Here is a 25,009-nt window from a genome sequence, read left to right on the forward strand (position 1 = left end):
GGTGTATATTCAGGTCTTTGGCTTATTTTTAATCAGTTTGTTATTTTATGGCTGTTTTAAGAATTCTCTATTTTGGATAACAGTCCTTTATCAGATGTGTCTTTTACAAACATTTTCTCCCAGTGTATGACTTGTCTTCTCCTTCTCTTGATGTTGCCTTTTGTAGAAGAGTTTTTTTTGTTGTTGTTGTTGTTTATAATGTAATGAAATTAAGCTTATCAATTATGTTTCATGGATCTAAAAATTCAATGCCGTATCTAAGGTAACACATGTTCTCCTATGCTATCTTCTATGAGTTTTAGAGTTTTATCTTTTATAGTTATGTCTCTAATCTACTTTGAGTTAATTTTTGTGCAAGCTGTAAAGTCTGTGGTTACTTTTATTTTGGTATGTGGATGTTCAAGTTGTCCCAGCAACATTTGTTGAAAAGAATTTCTTTTGCACCATTGTATTGCTTTTGCTCCTTTGTCAACAATGAGTCGACTATATCCACGTGGCCCTCTGTTCTGTTCCATTGTTCTATATGTATGTTCTTTCACCAGTGCCACACATTCTTGACTACAGTAGATTTCCAATGAGTCTTAAAGTAGGGTGGTGAAAGTCCTCCAGTTTTGTTTTTTTTCTTACTGTGTTGGCTCTTCTGAATTGTTTGCTTCTCCGTGTAAACTTTATTAATCGTCTGTCAATATCTGCAAAATAACTTGCTGGGATTTCAATTGGGATTACCTTCAATCCAAAGATAAAGTTAGGAAGAACTGACATCTTGACGATATTGATAGTTTCTACCAACAAACATGGAATATATCTCCTTTATTTAGCTATTTTCTGATTTTATTCATCAGAGTTTTGTGGCTATCTTCAACTAAATCTTGTATATAATACTGTTAGATTTATAACTATGTATTTCATTTGTGGTGGAGCTAATATAAATGGTATGTAGTTATAATTTCAAACTTTGTTGTCTGTTGCTGGCATAGAAAATCAATTGACTTTTATATATTAACTTTTTACCCTGTAACCTTACTTCAGTCATTTATTAGTTCCAGAATTTTGTTGCTGTTGTTGTTTCAGACTCTTTAGAATTTTCCACATAGATGATCAAACAAAGAGCTTAAATTTTTCTTCCCTATCTATATATATTTTATTTCCATTACTTATATTATTGCATTAGCAGTACTTCAATAGGATGTTCGAAAGGAGTGATGAGAGTGGACATTCTTGCCTTGTATCTGATCTTAATGGGAAAGGTTTGAGTTTCTCACCATTAAGTATTATTTTATCTGTGCGATTTTTGTAGACATTCTTTCCAAAGCTAAAATGTTTACTTCTATTTCTAGTTCACTGGGGGTTTTTATTTTGAGTGGGTATATGACATTTTTTCAAAAAAAGTACAGAGACAATTAATAACTATTATATATTATGCTTTTAAAATTTTGTAGCAACAATAACAGGAATCTAATACTATATATATACATAGTATGTATATGTATGCATACACTTACTATACATATAGTATGCATAGATGTAGGCATAATTCTCAGGAATATTACATGGAGGTGAAGATCTAGACTCTGGTACCAGATACATTTGTGTTTGAAAACAGACTTAACTATTTATCATCTGTGTGACTTTGTACAATTTATACAATTTTTTTAAGCCCCAATTTTCCAATCTGTAGAACTGTGATACTATTGGTATCTACTTGGAATTGTTGGGTGATTAATTGAAATGTTGTATATGAAAATTTGTGTACTGTACCTTACTCAGAATAAATACTCAAAAGTTGTTAACCCCTATGAAGAAGACAGTGGATGTCTTAAAAATCTAATGAAATTAAAGTGGTTATTTCTAAAAACAGCTTACTACATTCAATAATGACTGTAAAATGGTTTTTTTCTCTTACTGGTTTATATTTTATCATGTGATCTGTTTTTCTGTTTTTGTTATTGTTGTTGTTGTTGCTGTTGCAATGTTTGTTTAGGTCTGTGGTTGAATCCAGAACATTTTCATAACCTTCAAAAATGAGAAATCACTTTTTCAGTATCTATATTTATTTCCTTTCCAACTTTTATACCCCCAAACTCTTTTTCTAAGATTCAGATAAATAATGCCTATGAATGAGTAATTCAAGAATGTTTCAAAATGGTGAAGAAAAGAATTATAAAACCTTACAATCCCTATGTTGTGTAATTCAAAACTATATGAAAAGATATATAAAGTAGAATCATTTTACTCATTATACATAATTTGATGGAAATCACTGGCCTCCAAAATAGTCCCACTAATACCATTATCCATGGCATTTTAGTGATGCATAAGTCATTTTGCTATTGGCTTCCACAATACTAGAGCATAAAATACATATGAGTATCTTACATAATTACAAACTCTAGGTTTTCCATAGTCATTTGAAATAGTAGCTGAGCTACTCTCTCAAGATATTTGAACACTGTGGTTAATTATGTGACAAGACCAAACTCATACTGTCAAGTGGGGCAGGTGGGGGAGGCATGTCCTGATAGTCAGTAAGAGTGTTAAACTATGATTGTTGGAAGCTCCTTTAATCAGAGTCAAATATAAGTTGGCAGTGTCCAATGTGTTGGGCAAAACAATGCCTTGCTTTGAAGTATAGCTCAAATAGTGTCAGAATGAATAACCAGACTATGTAGCTTCATGTGGCTAGAGACATGAAAAAGTGTCATTGCAGGATATGGCCGCAGTTTGTTTAACCTGTCAGTTTCACAGCAGTAGTTTACAAAAATGGAAATGTCCCCCACTTGCCTTCATGCGATCATTGGCTCTTTGTCTGAGAGGTGCTAGAGAAATAAAACACAGGTTTCCTCAACTACATTGGTAGTACTCCATTCGACTGTCTGATTCTACATGGAAGAAAAGGAAACAAATGTTGAGGGAGGGTTTTCAGACTTCAAGTCTCCATGTTTACAAAGAGAAGGATGGATTTAAAAGCTTTTTAAATGGCATTGCAGGATTCTAATTCTTCATTTGCATAAACCTGACAACCTGCTGATGATAGCAATTAATTCCTGCTTAGTTTTAGCCTTATTTAATGCAAGCAAAAATTATCAAAAGAAACTTGATTGGAAGAAACAGAAAGTCCCCACCAACCTGGTATACTGAAAGTAACATTAATTGTTAGGCTTTACATTTAGTTTGATAACAACAAAATTGATTTTTAAATCACTTCAAAATCCAGATCAAAGTAGTCCCATCACACACACACACACACACACACACACACACACATTGTTAAACTAAATAGAATGTCCAAGTAAAATGAAAATTCCTTTCCAGGCAAAATACTGTCATATAAAAAAATAGGATCTGAATGTATTGTTTTATAATAAATGGTTAGGGGAATTGAGGACAGAATTCTGAAATGTTATATTGCTTAAATGAGACTGTAGCATAATGTGCCTAATCCCTGGATCCCAATAAACTACAAGTTGTGTTATTTTGTATTAAAACCAAAGAGAACATACAAAAATGTTTTGCTTTGCAGTTAACAGGTTTAAAATGATAAAATGAGGAGATAAAATGCATAAAAATACTGTATAGGATGTCACAAAATTACATCTTTCACCTGGATTGTGGTTTGAATGATTAGCCTGTGAAAATGTAAGGCTGTACTGCTTGGTATGTGCCAAATCACTTCAGTCATGTCTAACTCTTTGCGACTCTATGGCCCATAGCCTGCCAGGCTCCTCTTTCCATGGGACTCTCTAGGCAAGAATACTGGAGTGGATTGTTGTGCCCTCCTCTAGTGCTTAGTAAATACCTTACCTTTCCAGAGATCCATATTTCTTGGTCAGAGACATTTGTTATCCTTGCTTTACTTTATACTCAGAGTAAAATTATACCTTCTAAATAAATTTTAAGTGTATGTTTGATGGTGAAAATCCATTAGTATGGTAAACAAATGTCTACTGAAATATAGAATTTAAAGTAAATAAGCAACATATTCCCATCTAGATTAAAAATATCTTATTTTAAGAGTTTTTAATCTACATTATTCAATGAAACAAGTTGTTTCTAAATACATGGAGTTTCCATTTTAAGATGAAGCATCAAATAACCAACTATATTTTTCTCTTTGCATTTGGATAGACTTAGAGAGCTGATGGTGGGCCACTTTCTTTTTTTCTAAAATGGCACATATCACATCAGAGGTGACTGAATGAAATTGTTATGTGTTTCTCTAGATGACTTCTTTCAAGTGCGGTAGCCAATTACAAAAATTGACACATTGTGGTTTCTTTTAAAGTATGTTTAACATATCTGAAACTTTTTTTTCCCCTTCAATATAGGAAAAAAGATTCTATGGCTTCAAGTTGGTTTAGTAAATCCAGGAACATCCTGCAGGTGAAAAAAATGATGGCTCCAAAGTAGCTCTGGAAATTCCAACAGGGCTACTTAAGTAAAATGAGTCAATGGCTTGGTTGTTTACATGTTATAAAAACAAGCTGCCACAGAATACACAAAATGCATTGTTTAATAATTAATACAAGGAGTTAATTTTCAAACTAAATGTGTATTGTACACTATTACTTATTAACATATTTTTACTGGAAAAAATAATCTCATTCTTACTTATTTGTTCCACTGAATGTCCATTGTCTATCTGTTGGTCATTTGATTACTAAATATTCAATGGAGTGTACTGATAAGAGTTTACTTCACTCTATATAAAGACATAGAAAAAAGAAGGCATGTTTCATCTACACCACCTCTTACTGAAGCTTTCCAACAGGTCAATTAATTTTGCCTCCTCTTCCCTTCAACTACTGTAGCACCTCCACTGTTTCATTCTGTTTTTTAGTTGTTTGGTCTTCTGTTTTCTGCCTGCTTATGAGTTACTCTTGTGTCCCTGATATCTCCCTATTCAATAGGACCCTCGGAAACATTATTATGCAAAACCATTGGTTAACAGCGGTTAATGCAGATATCAACTTTGTCTTGTGATAATGTTATAGAAAATGTTTCCTGTAGTACCTTTAGACTAGTGGGGCAATTATACACTGTATAGTTCTTTAAATGTGAAAATAATGATTTTTTAATGCTAGCTCTGACTTTGGGATCCTCAGCCACATCCAAGAAATAGATATTCCTTGAAGAAATGTCCTCCAGCCATATTGTCATAAAAAGGAAGAGAGATTTTTTCAAAGACTATTTATAAGATACTAAAACCCTCCTAGGAAATTGAATGGAAAACACAGTGGTGACTTAATCTTAAAGGCCGTCATTTCTTCCTTTCAGTGATCTTTAGTGCTAACTCAAAAGAGGAAAAAATCCTCTGGCAAAGTGTGCTTTATTATTTACCTTTTACTTTGTTCACTCAATCACTAACTCATTCATTCATTCAATACTTATTAAGCATCACTTCTGTACCAGATATTATTTGTACGTTTTGAGAAAACAGCAATGAATGAAAAAAAGTTGGCAATCATATCAGGAGAGGGGCATAAAATAAGTGTCTTGTACAGATGGTCCCTGATTTACCTTGATTTGACTTAGAGTTTTCAATTTTACAATGGTATGAAAGCAATATGCATTTGGTAAAAGACATGTTTCCAATTTTGAATTTTTATATTTTCCTGGGCTAGCAATATATGAAAATCTGGTACACTCTGTGATACTTGGCAGCAGCAGCAAGCTACAACTCCTAGTCAGCCACACGATTACTAGGGTAAACAGCCAGTGCATTTATAGCCATTCTGTACCCAAACAACCATTCTATTTTTCCCTTTCAGCACAATATTCCATAAATTGCATGACATATTCAATACTATATTATAAAATAGGCTTTATGTTAGATGACTTTGCCCAACTGTAGGCTAGTGAAGTGTCCTGAGCACTTTTAACATACGCTAAGCTGAGCTATGATGTTCAGTAGGTTAGGTGTGTTAAATGCACTGTCATCTTACAATATTTTAACTTTTGGTGGTTTTATCAGGACATTACCCCATTGTAAGTCAAGGGAGAGGTATATAAGAGGTGATAAGTGGGACAAAACAAAATAAAAGGTGAAGGTGATACAGAGCAGAATATATTTGTACAGGGAAGACTGGCTTTCCCAATAGGATGATACTGAAAGTGAAGCCTGAATTAATTGAGAGAGTAAGTCAAGTACCTGTATGTGTGAAGAGCACCCAGGCAGAGGAAGAAGTACCTGCTAAGACCCAGGCAAGAACATGCTCCATCTATTTCAAGTGATTTTCTTTTTTTTTTTTTTAATTTTATTTTATTTTTAAACTTTACAATATTGTATTGGTTCTGCCATATATGGAAATGAATCCGCCACAGGCATACACATGTTCCCCATTCTGAACCCCCCTCCCTCCTCCCTCCCCATACCATCCCTCTGGGTTGTCCCAGTGCACCAGCCCCAAGCATCCAGTATCGTGCATTGAACCTGGACTGGCGACTGTTTCAGAAAGAACAAGAATTATTGTCGCTATAGCCAAGTGAGGCAATCAGAAAACTTTTCTCTGCAAAAAACAACTATAAAACTCAATAAAATTGACAGAAGCAAACATTTCAGTGCTCTGGAAATGGTTCAAAGGGGTGTAATAGTCACAAAAGCCTTTATTCTTGGGGAAAACATGCCAAATTTGGGGTGAGAACGCACTCTGTGACTCTTTTTTTCCCTTAGGCTTGCTCTCTTCAGCCCCATCCCTTCTGCTCCTCCACCCACCCTGTGCCATTAATAGGCATGAAGGTTCTATAGGGTAAAGGGTGAATCTATGGACTGGCTTCTCTCTGTCATGGTCAAGGGGAATATCACTCATTTTAGAGCACTGGACAATACAGCAGTACTGTCTGTGGAAGTGATCATCTCAGAGGTTGATCAGTTGGGAAGACCACCTCCTCTCCCTGAGGTTTTTGTCTTGACTGGAACAAACATACACCTGGCTGAGATAGTATATCTGCATAGGGGAGGCTCAGAGAGGGCTCAAGCTAACCCAACACTCCCAGCCAACCCTGAAGTTGTGCCTCTGGCCACCAAAGGGAGGTAACAAGGCCCTGTGAAAAGAAAGTATAAGCCAGGGCAACCCTGAAAACCCTGAATTCCCTCCCCTGCCCACCCAGAGACCCACCTGAAAATGAGTGCCTTACTGGATTAAGGGATTTGGAAACATGGCTGTCCCATCACAGGCTGACTTCTGAGTTACACAAACATGGAGGTAAACCCAGAAGAACAGGCTAAAAAGTAATATCAACAAAACACACAAACAAACAGAACTAAGAAACATCAAATGCCAAACATTATGGGGAAAACATAGATCTAACCTGGGCAAATTACTAAACAAGGGAAAAACTAGCAAAAACAGCAACCTTCACAGGGGAAAGAAATCAACATTAAAAATTTGCATTTCAGACAATACCATGAAGAGTTATTACCTTTAGTTTCTCTAGGTAGAGCAGGTAGTTGCTCCCTATAAGGATCATAGGAATATATGGCGTTCCTTTATACTACCATTTCTTCTATATGTAAGAAAGTCTTCAGTTCAGTTCAGTTACTCGGTCATGTCCGACTATTTGTGACCCCATGGACAGCAATACACCAGGCTTCCCTGTCCATCACATTATTTATTGATAATTAAGATTTTCCCTTTCTTTAAAAAAATACATAGATGTAATTGACATATATTAATAAAGCAATTTTTACCCTACTATCAAATTTTTTTTATTTATTTATTTACTACTTTGGTTTTATATATATATATATATATATATATATATATATATATGGACTTCCCTGGTGGCTTAGATGGTAAAGCATCTGTCTACAATGTGGGAGACCTGGGTTCAATCCCTGGGTCAGGAGATTCCCTGGAGAAGGAAATGGCAACCCACTCCAGTACTCTTGTCTAGAAAATCCCATGGATGGAGGAGCCTGGTGCAGGCTACTGTCCATGGGGTCGCAAAGAGTCGGACACGACTGAGTGACTTCACTTACTTATTTACATACACACACACACACACACAGTGGTCAATGCAAGAAGATTATCTCTGCCTGAATTTCTTTTGGCCATATATTATTTGTTTCATTACATAAGTATTACTCAAAATAATTTTGTCATGTACAGGAAGGGATATTAAGAAATGATCTACTCCTGTGTATATATATGCCAGATTTAACCAATCACATGCACCCATTCACACTCTTTGTAAGAGATCCTTTGTTTGATATATAAGATTCTTCCTGTTTAACACTCATTATAGCCATATTTTTAATATCTTGTAATATTGTAAAATAATAAATTAAGAGATAAGAATAATCATGACCTTGGTAACTATTATAATAAAAATTAGGTCAGAGGTATGTATTTGAAAAATGTCATTTAGGATTTCTACTTTTATTTATGGAATGCTTCATAATTAACATAAAGAGAAATAAATGATATTCCTTAGAAACTCTATTAAAGATGATACACAAGAGGATTTTTTCTGTAAAGACTGACATTTTACTATATTTCCAGGTTTAAAATTTCATTTCACTTTCAATTTGAAAATTTTGCCATATAAACTAAATAATAATTGTGAATACTAATATTGAAATAAGTACAGGAGTGTAGATTTCTCTTCCAAATCCTGATTTCAGGTCCCTTGGGTATATACCAAGAAGTGAAAATCACTAAATCATATGATAGTTATATTTTAAAATTTTAATAATTTTCATATTCAAGTAACTTCCATACTTCAGTTTTCCACAGTGGCTACACCAGTTTACATGGAATATAATATTATTCAGCCTTAATAAAGAAAGAAATCCTGCCATTTGTGACAACATGGATAAACCTGGAGAACATTATGCTAAGTGAAGTAAACTAGACATAGAAGAACAAATATTTTATGATCTCACTATGTGAGGAATCTAAAAGAGTCAATCTCACAGATAACAGAATGGTGGTCACCAAAGGCTAAGGGGAGGGCGAAGCAAGGAGGTGTGGGTAAAAGGTATGAAGTTTCAGTTACATGAGGTGACTAAGTCCTAGAGCTCTACTATACAGCATTTTACATGTAGTTAGCAATACTGTATGCTGCTGCTGCTGCTAAGTCGCTTCAGTCTTGTCTGACTCTGTGCGACCCCATAGACAGCAGCCCACCAGGCTCCCCTGTCCCTGGGATTCTCCAGACAAGAACACTGGAGTGGGGTATTATAATTTAAAAATTGTTAATAGAGTAGAATTTATATTGTGTTCTTATCACAAAAATAAAGAGGATGGGGAAAAATTCTGGAGGTGATGGATATGTTTATGGCATTGATTATGATGATGCTTCAAAGATATAGACATCTCCAAACTCAAGTTGTGCATATTAAATATGTACAACTGTTTCTATGTCAGTTATACCTCAATAAAAAGTTTTTTGAATCACACACAGTTCAATTAACAAACAAACAAAAAACAACCAAATGATGATCTTTAGTCTGTATTAGTACATTTAGTCTCTGTGACATTAAAGTCTTTTCTGTAGTGCCAGGTGTCATAGGTTGGATGCAGTGACTTGCCATGCCTTAAAAAAATATATATTTACATTGGAGTATAGTTGTTCTGCAGTCTATCATCCAGTTTAGGATTTAAGGACAGAAACTAAACAGTGTTTTCTTCAGACATAGGGAATGTTTTAATCCTCTAGGTCTGGCTAATGTTGACTCTCAAAGTTTGTTACATGTTGAATCATCTTACAAGGATTTGGAATACATTTCTCAGGTGACAAATTTTCAATTGATACAAAAACACCTTTTTTAATAGGAAAGCAAGTATGTGATTTCATAGCCATCTAACAAAAACAAAATTAGAATTTTAATGTGGTTAAAACTGAAAAGAAAATACTATAGTTCTCAAGCACAATAGAACATAGAGAAATCTCTCAATTTTAAACCAACATAGCTTTAGGGAATAAATCACAAGAAAGCATCTCAGTTATCTAAAATAAAGTAATAGAAAATTTCAAATTATCGAAGAAGTCTTGCTTCATGGTCAGTTTAAAAGTAGCGTTACTACTTCTTAGATGTCTTAGTTCTGTCTTGCCTTCTTAATGCATTTAACAAATATTTATTATGTATCTGCCAGGTGTTAAATCAGAGGTGGATTATTCTTGAGATAAAACCACTTACCTTAGTGAGGTGACAATTCAGTTAAGGATGTACTACCTACAATAATGATTAAAAATAATTAAACAATGGCAACTTTAAATAAAATCTAATAAAACTGAGCAAATGCACAGTTAATGCTGTGAAGGAAATGTACCAGAGAATCCAAAGTAGAGAAAACTTACCCAAAGTGGAGAAGGGAAGATGGTCAAGGATGACTCCTGAGGGGTCATGCTTAATCAGTCTTCCAAGGGTGAATGTGTGTAGAACAGAAGAATAACTTAGGTGATGAGTGTCCTTGGGGAAGAAAGCAACACATTCAAATCAATGAGTTGAAAAGACTGAACACCCATAGCTCCATTAAAGTGGTTAGAGGTTGAGGAAAAATGAGGAAATGTCAGAAGTGAGGCACGCAAAATCAGCAGAAGTGAAATAATGAAGAACTGAAGATTTCTCCTGAGAAGAATTATTTCAACCACTACATTTGAGATTTTTGCTACATTTTGTACTTTTTACAAATATGCAGTCTGATGTTTCACTGGACTAACTTAACTATCTTGTGGAAAAAATTCTTAAGATAATATTACTTTTTTCATTTATTTTTAAATTTTTAATTGGAGGATAATTGCTTTACAATGTTGTGTTGGTTTCTGCCATTCAACAAAGTGAATCAGCCATATGTATACATATATATAGGTGTACATATACATTTAGTAGCCCTCTTGAGTCTCCCTCCCACTCCCCACCCCATCCCACCCCTCTTGGTCATCAGTGAGCACTGGGTTGAGCTCTCTGCATCATACAGCAAATTCCCACTGGCTATCTATTTTATATATGGTAATACATGTGTTTCAATGCTACTCTCTCAATTTGTCCCACCCTCTCCTTCCCTGTTATGTCCACAAGTCTCCTCTCTATGTCTGCCTCTCTATTCTTGCTCTGCAAATTCATCACTGGAAATTTTCTAGATTCCATGTATGTGTTAATAAATGATACTTGTTTTTCTGACTTACTTCATTCTGTATTATTAGCTTGGTTTAATAGGATGGTATTACTTTTTAATTTATATATATTAGTTGCTTAGTCATGTTTGATTCTTTGCATCCTCCATGTACTATAGCCCACCAGGCTCCTCTGTCCATGGAATTCTCCAGGTAGCCACTCCCTTCTCCAGACGATCCTCCCAACCCAGGGATTGAACCTAGGTCTCCCGCCTTGCAGGCAGATTCTTTGCTGTCTGAATAACCAGGGAAGTCCCAACATTTTGAAAGTGGTTGTTTTTTATGAAAGGTAACTAAATGAGAGCTACAGACTTGAGCCACTTACTGGGAACCTGGCTATGTGTATGTACATGTATATGTCTTATTGACATTATATGTCCGTAACTGAGTATTCATGGTAAGTTCATTCTATACTAATAGACGAAACTTGAACATGGGAAGATACAACAATGTAAAGGTTCTTTAGTGACATAGTTACAAGGAGAGCAGTCAAGTGCCTCAGTAAGAGTGTCACGTTAGGATAGCTTTATGAATTTATCACATAGTGAGAATGTGTCTAGAAATATGATTAGAGTAGTGCAAGTTGTTGAACTACAACTTAGTACATCATTTCCACAATGATATCTAAATATTTGAAATCTATGATCAAAACCAGCACTATAGTAGAATTCTCTGTGACCATGGAACTGTTCTGTATGCTGTTCAGCACTGTAACCACGAGTCACTTGTGGCTGTTGAACACTTGGAAAGTGAATGTTATAACTAAATGAGTTTTAATTTTAGTAAAGTTATAATTGAAATTTAATCGCCATGTTTGTTTAGTTGCTACTGCTTTGGAAAACAAATTCTAACACATCCTTTCTTTGACAGGGCTTCTATACGACTTGAAAAAATGTAGATAAGTCTATGTTTTAGTGGTAACATTACTGTCATTTACTGAGGAATTATTGCTTTAGACTTGTTACATATAATTTACTACAGATATGGTCAAATGTTACCACCTTAGAAGTCTGACTAAGATCATTTTGTGTGTCTCTATGATTATTAATTAGATGTTATATTTATAGTATAATTCTCAGAGGCAAATTTGTATTTCTAGACTTTGGTGTACAGAACATTACTGAATTCTCAAATATTGACAGTTCTGGCATTTGTTTGGCCCCAATGTTACATTGCTTTCAAATGTCTCATTTTATAGATTACTTTTCTTCATTTTTTCACAATTTCTCTTTCTTCATTAGAAAAAAAAATCAGAGAGAGTTATTGAGACAAATGAACACTTTTGAGATAAAAAAGTAAATGAAAAACAGAGGTACAGAGGTATTGTATTTTAATTTTTGCACTGCTGAGCAACAGTGTTTATGACACAGTACACAGTTCTTTAGTAGTCAGCAGTCACTACTCATGTGCGTTCTATGAATGAATGACAGCAAAGTCAATTGGGAAAGTATGGAACAATGTGAAGAAAGTATATATCATATCCCTGTCTTACAACTTCAGAAGAAATTTAACATTTTAAATTATAGTTGATGATATCCATAACCTATGGATTACACCCACAGAATATGACCTCAAAACTCTGGCAGGTGTGTGCAAAGCATTATGCCACAGTGTATATTGTAATAGCAAAAAGCTTGAAACAAACTAAATCTTCCATATCACTCGAAGAAATGTGTATATTTATTTTGGTTTTACACAGTAAAGTCTTATATTGTCTTAAAGCCATATACAGATATTATTATACATTCTATATAAGGCCAAAAAATAATTTGCCCAATACTATATAAATGAAAATTACCAATTCACTTTTGTGGTTGTCTTAAGGATTTGATAACTGAAGATCTCTAGAAATTCTAATATGTTATAAGAACCTCTGGTATTAGAAACCTTATGGTCAGAAAATCAACAGGATCCTGTGCAACCACATAACAAAATGAAAAAAAGGTTGATGTTTGTATAGAAGAAAAAATAAAACTGATAAGTAAAATATTTTCTATCCAAATACTGATGAAATCTTGAGAAAAAAATCTATGAAATGAATATGTTAAAATTTATTCCTACTTAGCTTCAGATGAGATTTAAATTTTAAACAAGTAGAAATAATCTCTACTTCTTTTATTGGATTTTCTATGTTGATGATACCCGTTCAATCCTCTAACTATGGCCTTAGGTCATACACTTACCCTGCCCTCTGAAAATCACCATTCAGATACTCTGTGGAGGCTACTAAAATTCAATATTAAGCCCACAGAGATATATTCCTTTCCAAATGACAATGGTGTGTATGTATCTATACATCTATAAAAACACACATGTATAAATGTCTACATATTCTCATCCTTGAGTTGTTTTCTTTCTTACATTCCAGGAAGCATCACCGCTTTATGGATATCCTATGAGTCACTGAAACCTAAAACTATGGAATCATATCTCATTCTGTCTACCAAGTCAAATGGATGTTGTCTCCAAGTTTATATTACCTCTGTTTCCTATAGTCAATTTGCCGTGACACAAACCCTAGACCTGGACCCTCATTAGTTCACACCAGAATACTATAATTGCTCTTTACCATAAAATCTCCTTAATAGCATATAGTCTAGCTTCAACTGGATGGAAGATTCCTATTCTTTATACTTGCTGTAACTGTTCCTGATTTAAAACATCCCCAAATAAGTTTTATGCTTCTTGCCTCTGCAGAATTAATGATTATTGTTGCTGTTATTATCATTAAGGACTTTGTGATCAAGGACCCTATAGCCTCTCCATTCATTCAGACTGTATTTTTAAAAGACAACTGGGAACTTTAATATTTTTATCCATTCTCCGATACCCCATTACTTCACAGTATATTCTCTGTATAAGAATGTATGAGATACAGCCGAGAGTGATGATCTACACTGACCATAATTTTTCCTATTTTTAAGCCCGTTTTATTTCTTTTTAAAATTTTCAAGTGTCACTGAAGTAACTTCCAAGGGCATAGTCAAAGATCAAAATAATTTTGATCTAAGATATCATAAGTTATGACCAACCTAGATAGCATGTTCAAAAGCAGAGACATTACTTTGCCAACAAAGGTTCATCTAGTCAAGGCTATGGTTTTTCCTGTGGTCATGTATGGATGTGAGAGTTGGACTGTGAAGAAGGGTGAGTACCAAAGAATTGATGCTTTTGAATTGTGGTGTTGGAGAAGACTCTTGAAAGTCCCTTGGACCGCAAGGAGATCCAACCAGTCCATTCTGAAGGAGATCGGCCCTGGGATTTCTTTGGAGGGAATGATGCTAAAGCTGAAACTCCAGTACTTTGGCCACCTCACGTGAAGAGTTGAGTCATTGGAAAAGACTCTGATGCTGGGAGGGATTGGGGGCAGGAGGAGAAGGGGATGACAGAGGATGAGATGGCTGGATGGCATCACTGACTCGATGGACGTGAGTCTCAGTGAACTCCGGGAGTTGGTGAGGGACAGGGAGTCCTGGTGTGCTGTGATTCATGGGGTCTCAAAGAGTCGGACACAACTGAGCAACTGAACTGAACTGAACTGAAGATATCATATATCTCTAATATATTTTTCTCTATAATGCATCTGTACTCACACACACACACACACACACTATATATATATATATATATATATATATATATATATCTTACCTTGAACTGCTAGAATACTGATTCCATGTGTTCATGGACAGAACTGTTTGCATTAATTTTCCCAATGTCTAACAGAGTTCTTTGCACATGTGAACTGAGTTAAATTCATTCAAAAAAATAATGATCCTATTGTTCAGTCTTTGTAGGTGACGAGTCTGAATGTGTGATCAGATAATCATGAATAAGCATGAGTCTGTACACAATAGATCCAGCTGATAATTCTGAAAATCAGTTGTGAAAGTTTGCTTTTATTATGAAAGTAGATATTCACATTTTATTGTTGTATTATCTTAATTCAAAAATTTTATATATCTAGTATGAACTACATTAAAAGTAAAAGCTTACATTTATATTCATACATAAAGTACATTCAGAAGGTAACTCCAGGGACACGGAAAATGCCAAAAACTTGCACTGTAGTCCCAGAGCTTAGACAGCACTGCCAAACAATTGCTGTGAGTTGGAAAACATTCTGGATATTGATATTCAATATTTTTAACCTTTTGTCAGTAGGTGATGGATTAAGTTAGTTCCAAGGCTGTTCTGGTTGACAGTGAGAGCTGATTTAACTCATTTCTCACTGCAGGGAGAAGAATCAGGGCCAGGGAGAACAGCCAATAGAAAAAAGAAAATGAATTAAAAATAAAATTAGTGCACTAGTACTTCAGCACTCTTAGGCATTCCAGAATCTCAGGGATAATTAACATTCTTAATATAAAATATTGATGTTATGCAGTATTAATGCAGCATCACAGTAAGAATTGACAGTGTTTAATGTTTCATAGCAGCCTCCTAGCTGAGCATAGAACTTTTCACAAGTGAAGGGAATTTAATTTTAGATTAAAAAATATTAAAACCTTCTGGGATAGAATGCAATTAACTCTTTCTTCTTTTCTATCTTTACTATTTTACCTTGTATGGGTGCATGCTAAGTCGTTTCAGTCGTGTCCGACTCTTTAACCCTATGGACTGTAGTCCACAAGTTTCCTCTGTATATGGGATTCTCCAGGCATGAATCTTGGAGTGGGTTGCCACTACCTCCTCTAAGCATCTTCCCAACTCAGGGATTGAACCCCTGTCTCCTGGTCTCCGGCGGCTCTTGCATTGCAGGCAGATTCTTTACCGCTGAGCCACCACAGAAGCTCTACTTCTTTATTTGGGACAATAAGTAATATAAATCACACCATTGCCTATCAAACATCATATTAGGAACTGCAAAACTATGACTTTTTTAGTTCTTTCAGTTATTCTGCATTTATTAGTTTCAATTATCCTGTGTTTTAAACCATCCTTCCCACCACATCTAGTTTTAACAACATCTGTTTTAACAACACTGAAATGTAGTCTATACAAAAGGTGCAGAAAAACTTTTTAATTTTTCTCATTTAACTATCAGTGTTCATCATAATGAGTTAGTACCCTGGCAAACTCAAGTGTTCCATAAGGAGCATTGATTTATTTCTCTGTGCTTTTATATATATATATATACCTCTATATCTATCTATATATTCTGGGATATTTATATACTTGACATTTTCTACATATTTTAGTGATCATTCTTTTCAAATCACAATAGACTCTAAACTAAAGCAATGAGACAAGATGACTTCTGTGTCTTCTGTACAGACTCCATAATCCTTTAGTAGATTCTAAACTTTGGTAGAATTCTTTATGTTCAACATTATGCTCCCAACTTTTGAGTTTCCTGCCCAGCACTTAAAGGAGCTTTTCTCTGAGCATCCTCATGATTTCTATTGTTGAAAGTCATTTAATGAACAAAAATCTGGCTGCTAGGGGTGGTTTATTACTACTGGATTTCTACTGCGCATATATATTTTCAATGGACAGTGTTAGAACATGCATTCAGAAATAAGAATATAAAAAACAACATGTATTGTTTTATTCAATCAAATATAAACTTTACTATTTTTATCCTTTATGCTGAAAGGATATTTTCCTACATGCTGAAAAGTTATTTTTTAAAATAATACCATAATTACTTAATTTCTTTATCCTACCATGTCAGAAATTATACATAAAGTCAGCACAAGATGACAATAATATGACAGAATGAAATTTGAACTGTGGTTTGGAGAAGACACTTGCGAGTCCCTTGGACTGCAAGGAGATCCAAGCAGTCCATCCTAAAAGAGATCAGTCCTGGGTGTTCATTGGAAGGACTGATGTTGAAGCTGAAACTCCAATACTTTGACCACCTGATGTGAAGAGCTGAATCATTTGAAAAGACCCTGATGCTGGGGAAGATTGAGGGGAGGAGAAGGGGACAACAGAGGATGAGATAGTTGGATGGCATCACCCACTCAATGGACATGGGTTTGGGTAAACTCCGGGAGTTGGTGATGGACAGGGAGGCCTGGCATGCTACAGTCCATAGGATGGCAAAGAGTTGGACATGACTGAGCGACTGAACTGAACTGATACAATTTGAGATTTCTTTGCACTTGTTTTTTGCCCTTAGATATACAGCTTTGAGACTGCATAAACACTTGGACTGATTTTTCTTGATCTATGAGGTTATATCACCAAAATTATATATAATTAGTTATATTTATTTCAATTAATTTTAATTGAGATTTTTCTTTATACATTCATTTAACTTTTTGATTATATAAAACATACATGATTCGCATATCAAAGTTATAGTATAAGTACATTTATAAGAATTCTTTTCATCCCTGTTACTTCTACTTTGTTACTGCCTCTTCTTTATCGGTTCAGTTCAGTTCAGTGCTCAGTCATGTCTGACTCTTTGAAGTCCCATGGACTGCAGCACGCCAGGCCTCCCTGTCCATCACCAACTCCCGGAGCTTACTCAACCTCATGTCCATCATGTCAGTGATGCCATCCAACCATCTCATCCTCTGTTGTCCCCTTCTCCTCCTGCCCTCAATCTTTCCCAGCATCAGGGTCTTTTCCAATGAGTCAGTTCTTCACATCAGGTGGCCAAAGTGTTGTAGTTTCACTTTCAGCATCAGTCCTTCCAATGAATATTCAGGATGATTTCCTTTAGGATGGGCTGGTTTGATCTCCTTGCAGTCCAAGGGACACTCAAGAGTCTTCTCCAACACCACAGTTCAAAAGCATCAATTCTTTGGTGCTCAGCTTTCTTTATAGTCCAACTCTCACATCCATACATGACTGTTGGAAAAGCCATAGCCTTTACTAGACTGAAATTTGTTGGCAAAGTAATGTCTCTGCTTTTTCATATGCTGTCTAGTTTGGTCATAGCTTTTCTTCCAAAGAGCAAGTGTCTTTTAATTTCATGGCTGCAGTCACCATCTGAAATTATTTTGGAACCCAAAAAAGTAAAGTCTGTCACTGTTTCCATTGTTTCCCCATCTATTTGTCATGAAGTGATGGGACCAGATGCCATGATTTTAGTTTTCTGAATGTTGAGTTTTAAGCCAGCTTTTTCACTCTCCTCTTTCACTTTCATCAGGAGGCTCTTTAGTTCTTCCTTGCTTTCTGCCATAAGACCTACACTGCTTAGGAGCAAACAAGACTTTCACTATTTACTAACTGAATGTGTTTGACAAGTTACTTCATCATACTACATCTCAATTGTCTCACTGAAGAATGGAAATACCAACAAAAATTATGTTATAGGGTTGTTTTATTTTAATGCACATAAAATACTTCTGGGAACATACCTGATAGCCATAACAGTTTTAAAATTTTTTTCTTTTGTAGTAATGCATATAAAATACTTCTGGGAACATACTTGATAGCCATAACACTTAAAAATTTTTTTTCTTTTATAGTAATTGTACACGTTAAGAATAATGGCAATAATTCCCATTATTAGGCCAAGGACTTCTCTGTTACAAACTATCAACCCGAGTCATAAGTATAACATTATTCCTAAAAGGGGAAAAAATGGTAAAGAAAACAAATTTTACTAGTTAGATTTATCGAACACCATGCATATTAGACAAGTGTTTGTACATAGAAATTTGAAATATTAAAATATGTTTGAAAATTATAAACCATAAGCATTATGAGCTATTTTTCTTATTCATTCATATTTGTATAAATTCTTTCAAAGAGCAAGATTAGGGAAGCCTCCAAGTCTCTGTTCACCAACAGTGGATTCATTTGGCAAGACACTGAGAAAAGGGGGTACAATGGTGCTCACTTTCATGTATTCACAATGACTTGTTTCTACAATAAATATTTCAATTGAAATTGCTTTGATTTGATTTTCAACTGTAAGGAAAAAATATTCAAGACATTTACTTCAAGGACTTATTCAAAAAATTAATGCTTCTAGTCTTTGAAGTATTGCAGAAAGCCATTGAAAGTTTAGATCTAAAGCACCAAGAGTTATTCTTGTGCCTCTTAGCTGCTCATTAGCTTGATGTATTTCTTACGGATACCATTACTGCCAGGCTGCTGATTGATCACAGTGCATAGCCTGACCTCAGTATTCGATGACTCTAGTTATTTTGGGTAGAGAGTGAGAATTTTATTTTCAGAAAGCAAATGCTAGAAAGTTTATCTCTAAATTGTATTTTAAGCAACTGATATTGTTTATACTAATGTGATTAGCAAGTATTTGAAGTAAGAACTGAAAAATCCATATTTTATATAAATATATTTCTGAAAAATATCCTGAAGATTATCCCTAAAGAAAGAGAATAAGATTGTTCCTGTAAAAATTGACATTTAATTTTATTAATAAAAAGAGTAGTAAAATTGATTTGACTGGTTTCAAAATACGAAAATCATAACTATAGTTAATGAACAAAAAAGACAAAAAACAGTATAGTTAAAAACAAGCAACAAATAATTCTCCATTTTAATGTAAATGTCTATTTTTTCACTCATAGTGTTCTCTCACACCAACATTAATCTTAACAAAGAGAAAATAATCTTTTCATTTCTTCTTGGCCCCAGAGACAGATGCTCTTTAGAGAAATTCAATGCTTAAATATCACTATTTCCATATGGAAAAGTGAATGAAGGGGTGCTCTACAAAGATATCAATGACCATGTCAAAACTCTTGTTTTCTCATTCTAAATGCACATATGTACCATGGATTCACATTATTTCCTAGGGTGTAATGCTTTCTCAAATGTCATGTTTGTGTCAAAGTAAGTGAACAAACTGAAAGATGTTTTGCCATTATGACATATGTGTGAATTTCCTCTTATCAATGAACAAATCAATTTTTGATTAACCTTATTAACATTAAAATTATTTCTGCACAGTAATTTTAAAAAATGTACCAGTATGTTTTCCATGAAGTGTGGAAAAACAGATTTTCTCCTTTGGTCATACTATTAGAACCTTTTGTAGAATAGGTTCTCCACTGCAAAAATAAGGTTATTCACGTGGACACGACTGAGCGACATGAACAACATGTGGTTTGATTTCCTAAGACAGTGTAAATAGTATGTCTACTTTCTTGGGGGTAAGATTAAAAAAAAACATATATATTAGAATGGTCCTGAGATTGTCCATCTGCCAGTGTGCTAGAAGCTGTGGAGGAGCTATGTCTCCTCCAGGCAGATTGATGAATGATAAAAGTAACTAAAGTACTTCTGTACTTACTCAGCTAATTTTACACATGGGGAAATACAACAACAACAAAATTAAGTCACTGGCTCAATTTCTCACAGCTCATAAGTACAGAGATTAAATTTCTAACCACTACATATAATCATTATTTAGGGAGCATGGTTATTTCAGGGAAAACAGGGAGAATGTAAAACCGAAATTATGTGAGTAAGTGATGCTAGAGAGCAAAGAAGGAGGAAAGAAATTTAAGAAAGCAGCTAGCAAAAATGTTATAAGTATGCCAGAAAATCATTTTAAAATGTACTAGAAGGGATTTTTGAGTTTAATAATTAAATATAATATAAAACTTCCATATAGACACAGAACAGAAAATATGCTTCCATTGGCAAGTTGGATTCTGAGTGAAGAGAGGAAGAGATTGAAATGGTCATGCCCAACTGATTTTTTACTCATCCAGGGGAAAAACTAGGGAGAATACGAGGAGAACAGGAATTCAAAGCTAAAGTACATTCCTCCTACACTGAAGAAATCATCAGGAGTGGCAAATGAGTCTTTTATGTCTAATACATGCTACCTTGAACTCCAATTTCCTTGCCTGATAAACCAGATGACTAAACTACATATCCTTTTTTTTTTTTTTTTCCTTTGCAGCTTGAAACTTTGGTGTCATGTAGCTCTTCCTCTGATACCTACATAGAGTTAAATAGAACTACTGTTTATGTTTTTCCTCATGGAATATCTTTGTCAATTCTGAAACCTACATTGATTTCTTTTGTCATTTACACATGCAAGCACATACTGTTGCTTTGTGGTGTATTAAAGAACTGTACATTTATTTAGGCATTTGCTGAAAACACGTTACACATTTTTTTCTATGTCCCCCCCACCACACACACAATTCTCTAAAGAAACCTTTACATTTGTCATGATCAAGGTCTAAGCAGTCATAGTATGTAGAGGAATAAATAAGGCAGATTGGAATGTAGATAAAGTCAGGGTCTTATACAGAATTATACGTGCAAGCTAAGCTTTTGAATCAGGAGATAGGAAGAAGAGATAGAATTACAAAAATAAAAAAGAATTTGACATGTATATATCAAAAACTAGTTGAAATAAAAAAAATGAGCAGAGGGTTTCCCTGCTACCTCAGTGATAAAGTTTCCACCTGCCAATGCAGGAGACATGGGTTTGATCCTTGATCCTGGAAGATCCCACATGCTGCAGACCAATGAAGCCCGTGCGCCACAACTGTTGGGACTGTGCCCTAGAGCCTGTGAACCTCAACTCCTGAGCCCTCGTGCTACATCTGCTGAAGCCCTTGTGCTCTGCAACGAGAGAAGCCACCACAAGGAGAAGCCCAAACACCACAACTAGAGTAGCCCCAGCTCGCCACAACTAGAGAAAAAGCCCGCACAGCAACAAAGACCCAGCACAGCATAAATAAATAAATATTGTTTTTAAATGAGGAAAATGTAGGGGCATACTTATAAATCTTCTTGAAGCAAACTCTGAGACTCTGAGTGTCCACTGGGGAAAGATGGTGTAGGTAGTTAGTAGGATTCTAATTTGGAGGAAATTAGAATAAGAAAACATGCAAGACCTGTAACAGATATTAGAAACTCTGTCTCCAAGATTGGTGTTCAAAGACTTAAAAATCTATCCAATGTAGCTTTAGAGCAGTTAAAAAAAATCAGCACTAAAACTGACTTATTGCTGAGTCCAGTACTTATTAAAATAAAGATAATGGCATAGGACTTAATTAAAGGAATAATTGGACTGGATGAGGTAACACTAGATGTGGTACAAATTGTTAAGCATCATTTTCATTATAACTGTCCCTAAGTACAGAACATGTTGAGTAATATTCATATGTATAAATGTTAAAATTTTAGAGCTAGGAATTACTTTTAAAAATTGCTATCAATTTCTTTGATTCTTCAGAGGCATTAACAGATTCATTCATTTAACAAATGTTTGAAGAGATCTTACTAAATTCCAGGAACTATGGTAGATAAAGAAATTTAGCAGAAGTGAAATGAAACACATTACTGTCTACATGCCATTATAAATCCTTCTCCCTAAAAATCCCCTGAGTTAAGATTCATGCTATGACATCATATGATGTTATACACTACCACTCCTTTCTGCAATCTACAGATGTTAATTTCACTTATTCTTTAAAAAATGTTTTACTATTAACAACACGACTCTGTCGTGGCTCTTAGTGTTTTAATAACCAAGCACATAGTCTTCCAATATCAATTGTTCTTAGAATCCTGAACATCCCCCTACTATGAATATATCTTCCATCTTACCTGGGCCCCTGATATACATGAAAATGTTCTAGAATTTGATATTACCAATAATCTAACATTTTCTCATAATTTAAATTTCACATAACCTAATCTTTATTTTTAAACCTCAAATCCACAATTGACTCCAAATGATTTCTCAGCTTCTATAGTTCTCAATTCCATCCACTGATCTTCCCAATTTTCTCAGCCCTGTTCCTTTATGCTTTTATTTCTTCTTTATGCATTCTAGACTCCACTGTGTAAACCTTAATGCATTTTCTTCTTTCTCTGAAAATAAAAACAAATACAAAATTCCACATGTTCTCAGCCTCCACTTAAACATTTACTATGGCTACTGCTGCTGCTAAGTTGCTTCAGTCATGTCCAACTCCGTGCGACCCCAGAGACGGCAGCCCACCAGGCTCCGCCGTCCCTGGGATTTTCCAGGCAAGAACACTGGAGTGGGTTGCCATTTCCTTCTCCAATGCATGAAAGTGAAGTTGCTCAGTCGTGTCCAACTCTTAGCGACCCCATGGACTGCAGCCTACCAGGCTCCTCCATCCATGGGATTTTCCAGGCAAGAGTACTGGAGTGGGGTGCCATTGCCTTTGGCTACAGTTAAACGTAAAACCATAGTAAGTCAGCTCACTTTAGTTAATGATTCTTAATATCAAATAGGACACCAAACCTACCCGGAATTATGTTATACTTTCTTTATTATTTTTTCTATTCTCTTTGAAGTTTATTAAATGCCTTTTCATCTCTCCTCAAAACTCCAACACACTCTTTCCTCTTCACTATCACTTAATGACCTTGTTTTTATTGTGTAGAGAATATAAAAACAATGAGAAAAGTTTTCCAAGGACTATCACTGACACATATCAATATATTTTCTTCTGTGGCTGTACTGTTTTTATCTTGCCTGTAATTAAGAATATTGAAATTGTGATTATAGCTAATGTCAACTCTTCATATTCATTAGAATTTATAGTTACTTAATTATTCCAATGTATTAATCCAGATAATGGCTTCTCATCTGTTCATATCACTTTACTTTCTCTCCTATATTATTATCATAAGCATACTGCTACTGCTAAGTCACTTCAGTCGTGTCCAACTCTGTGCGACCCCATAGACGGCAGCCCACAGGTACACAGTAATATCTCATTATTTAGCAAAAAGCACACAAAATCCTGCATTTTATGTGGCTTTTTTCTTTCGCTTACCGATAAAGCATTCAAAAGAATTGTTGATAATGTTTTCTATAACACTTAACACTGAATATCATTTCTTTGTTCATGAAAAACATTTTCACTTGATATATAGGACCACACTTGTTCTCATGCTACCTCCCTGGCCAATCCTTCTTCATTCAATTTACTGCTTTTATTATTATTATTTCTTGAACTTCTATAATTTATGGTGCCCCAGGGACCATTCTGTAGAATTTTCTTTTCTTTATATGAACTCATATTTTAGACAACCATGTCAAATTTTATAAATTTAAACCAATGTTTCTAAAACATTTTCCCATTAATGTCTCCCTAAGGAGAAAAATTAAATTGAATTTATATTCTCCCTAATGAGAGAAATTAAATATTAAGAATATGAATTTGTCATATAGGTTTGAACTATGGAGAGTCACAGCACACTGTAATAGCCAAGAGTTTTCCACCCTCTAAGAGTCAATTTTCACTTCTTTGAGGGAGATATCACCCCTATTGAGAGTGAATGCTTTAAATTTTATTTATATTCTGGTAAATCTCAAATATATAACCTCAGAAAGAACCTCTTATCTGAACTCCATACTCATAACCAGCTGCCTAAATGACATTTTGTCAGGTAATTTTAACAAGTATCACAAATTAAAAGGGTGCCAAATCAAAATATTGATATTTATCTTGACTCTTCTATAGCTCCTCCTTCTGAAATCTTTCCCTTCTTAATTAATGGTAAGGTAATGGCACCCCACTCCAGCACTCTTGCCTGGAAAATCCCATGGATGGAGGAGCCTGGTAGGCTGCAGTCCATGGGGTCACTAAGAGTCAGACACGACTGAACGACTTCACTTTCACTTTTCACTTTCATGCATTGGAGAAGGAAATGGCAACCCACTCCAGTGTTCTTGCCTGGAGAATCCCAGGGACGGGGGAGCTTGGTGGGCTGCCGTCTATGGGGTCGCACAGAGTCGGACACGACTGAAGTGACTTAGCAATTGTTATATTAGTTTGGGCCCTAAATTTTCAGAGCATCTTTGATTCATCTCTAGCACCATTCCATCAATACATGCTGTTGATCTAACTTAACAATTTATCCAGCATCTGACTGCTTCTCATCATTACTATTACTAATACACTTGTACAGTCCACCATGATTCCTCAGCTGGATCATTGTAATAACTCCT

This window comes from Bos javanicus, chromosome 12 (genome assembly GCF_032452875.1).
Source record: "Bos javanicus breed banteng chromosome 12, ARS-OSU_banteng_1.0, whole genome shotgun sequence".
NCBI classification, from domain to species: domain Eukaryota; kingdom Metazoa; phylum Chordata; class Mammalia; order Artiodactyla; family Bovidae; genus Bos; species Bos javanicus.